Raw genomic sequence first — 3,253 nt, 5'->3', positions numbered from 1 at the left:
GCTTCACCCACTGCCTCTTGTATTGCCAATATATTATTTTCATGGCTTTGTTTGTAAGGCGCTACTGATTAGCAGCTGCTTATGACAAGGGACATATTTTGGGGATATGGGTATCATCAGCAATAACTGTTAGTTATCCAGTAAAGATGGTTAAGGGAGCATTTTGTGGGAGAGGAGACAGTGTCCCTTGCTTTATGTGATCTACCAGGCTTGGGTCTTTGCTTGGTTTGTCCCAAATGTAAGAAGAAGCAGCATATCTAAAATGGGGTTGGGGGGGCGCAATACTTGCCTTGCCCTGGGCACTGACAACCCACGCTACGCCACTGCATTAACTCCTTGGCTGCCAGGTGCCCTGTTAGAAATATCTTGAAGTGACACTACAGATAACTCTTTTCTTTCTTGCATCTAAAAAGTTTAAACATTTTTCAGTTTTTGTAACTTATATTACTGTCCTGAACCAATCAATGTTGTCTTCTCACACTTGCATAGGTGCGCCCCTCTCCACCAGTAATGCTGAGGTAGTTGTTCTCATCAACCAATTGGAAAGTAGGAAGAAAAAAAAACTGCAATTAATTAAAAATTTACCCTGTACGTTGCTGTTCATTAAGGGTTTTTAAGCCCATAAAAGCACAAGTCCACGCTATTATGACCTCTCTCCTGCAGGCCTTCTGTAATAGCACGGTCTCACTGCTGTCGGCTAGACTGCACTCTCAAAAAACAAGCCCCATTGAAAGATCAGCCACGTACAGGGTATGTTATTGGTCGTAAAGGGGTTAAAGGGACATGAAACCCAAGTTTTTTATTTCATGAATTAGAAAGAGGATTTTTTTATAACCAACTTTCCAATTTACTTCTATTATCTTATTTGTTTCATTCTCATGGTATCCTTTGTTGAAAATCATATATAAATAGGCTCAGTTTCTGCTGATCGGTGGTTGCACATACTGTAGATTTAGCCTCTTGTGATTGACTCACCCATGTGCATTGCTATTTTTTCAACAAAATAAATCTGAAGAATGAAGCAAATTTAATAATAGAAGTAAATTGGAAATGTGTTTAAAACTGTATTCTCTATCTGAATCATGAAAAAAAAAATGTGGGTTTCATCTCCCTTTAAGCAGGTTTTACTTAAAGGAACATAAAACCGAAATAATTAATTTCATGATTCAGATATAGCGGACCATTTTTTTTTTAACAACTTTCCAGTTTACCGATATCAGAGTTGCTTTATTATCTTTGTATCCTTTGTTGACAGACATACTGTACCTAGGTGGCTCAGGAGCGTGCATGTGTGTCTGGAGCACAATATGGAAGCAGTTTCTTTTTTTGTTGCAACAATGCTTTCAACAATGTTATACACTTGACCACTTGATGGAAGCATTGAAAAATGTGTCATTGTTAAAAGCAATATTGCAAAATTGTTGCCATATAGTGCTCTAAACATGTGCACTCTCCTGAGCGTACCGAGGTATACTTTTCATCAAAGGATTCCAAGAGAATTAAGTAAATTTAATAACAGAATTAAATTGTAAAGTTTTTTATTCTGTCTGAATCATGAAAGAAAAAAAAATGTTCCTGTCCTTGATGTGTACAATGGATATTAAGTCTATGATGTTGCAGGTCTTGTAAATGTAAAGACAGAAATAACAACAATATAGATTTGTAGTTTGGTTTTTAAAAACAGTTGCAGTAAACAAGATGTAAATTTGTTTTAAAATGTTTAGACTTGGCTATTATGTTATTATTGACATCCCCTTCATTCAGTATTGATAATAACTGGTATGAGCTCAGCTAATAGAAGTATTAACTAATGGTTAATAAAGGTGAGTCCAATTTTTTTCTTCTGCTAAAACAATTTCTGTTAGTTCTGAACAGACTGGAAACGACTCATTAAATGTTAACCATTTTATTCTGGTTTCAAAAGTAAGGAGGATTTTTATAATTTTTGTTTTTATGCAGAAATGAATATCAAATGTTCACCAAATCTGAAAAACATTATTTTACCAAATCAGGGAACAAAATTTGCCCATCTCTACTGTTAAACTTGGTGGAAATGTATGTTAGTACACAGCAACTAGATAATTATCTATCAATCACTGACAGGAACAGCTTTATTGGCTGACAAGGACAAGCCTCCACAAGTCTAGAAGGAAAGTATAGGTTTATTCAGCAAAGCCACGTCTAATTTTCGAAAAACACAACCTGTAATACATTTTAATGTAGCATCCTAGACTACAACTACTACTATAAGCATTTTAATTCCCAGCTGAGCTCCTCTTCTTGTGATTTGTTTACTTTGAACTTCTTATAGATGGAAAAAGAAAAACAAAATTTGTGCTGTCACGATGTGCAGTCAGCTCCTCAATCTGATTTATAGTTTAATTTGTATCTGTTCATATTATAATGAAGTTAGGATCAAACAAATAAGTATCAAGTTACCATGTAGCACACGTCATCTCTGCTGACTGCATTTAAAGGGACACTCAAGTCAAAATAAACTTTATGATTCAGATAGAGCATACAGTTTTAAGACATTACCAGGGAGTGGATAAGCTGTTTAGTAGTTTCAGCACTCAGAAATGGACACATTTTGGAGATATTGCTTAGGTGGTTGCAACAGGATGAAGAGAGCAATTGGATGTGGGGAATGAAGGACAGATTTGAGTCAAGTGTGACTCCGAGGCAGCGGACTTGGGGTGATGGGGAGATAGTAGTGCCGCCAACAGTGATGGAAAAATTAGAAACTGGAGTAGAGTTAGAGGGGGGGGATTAGAAGTAGTTTGGATTTGGACATGTTTATTTTTAGGTGGTGAGAAGCCCTCCAGGAGGAAATGCCAGATAAGCAGTTGCTGATGTGAGAATTGACAGAAGGAGAGAGTGTAGGGGTGGAAAGGTAGATCTGGGTATCATCAGCATAGAGGTGGTAGTTGAAGCCATAGCTGTTGATAAGTTTACCCAGTGAAGAAATATAAATAGAGAAGAGTAGAGGACCCAGGACAGAGCCTTGAGGTACTCCAACAGACAGAGGCAATGGAGAGGAGGTGTCACCAGCAAAAGAGATGTAGAAGGATCTGTTAGAGAGATAAGAGTGAATCCACGAGAGGGCAGTGTCATAGAGCCCAAGAGAGTTGAGAGTCCGTAGGAGAAGGCGATGGTCAACAGTGTCAAAGGCAGCAGAGAGGTCAAGTAAGATGAGTATAGAGTAGTAGCCTTTGTTTTTAGCAGAAAGGAGGTTGTTAGTAACCATGGTGAG

This window comes from Bombina bombina, chromosome 5 (genome assembly GCF_027579735.1).
Source record: "Bombina bombina isolate aBomBom1 chromosome 5, aBomBom1.pri, whole genome shotgun sequence".
NCBI lineage: Eukaryota > Metazoa > Chordata > Amphibia > Anura > Bombinatoridae > Bombina > Bombina bombina.
This window is presented reverse-complemented; position numbering follows the sequence as displayed.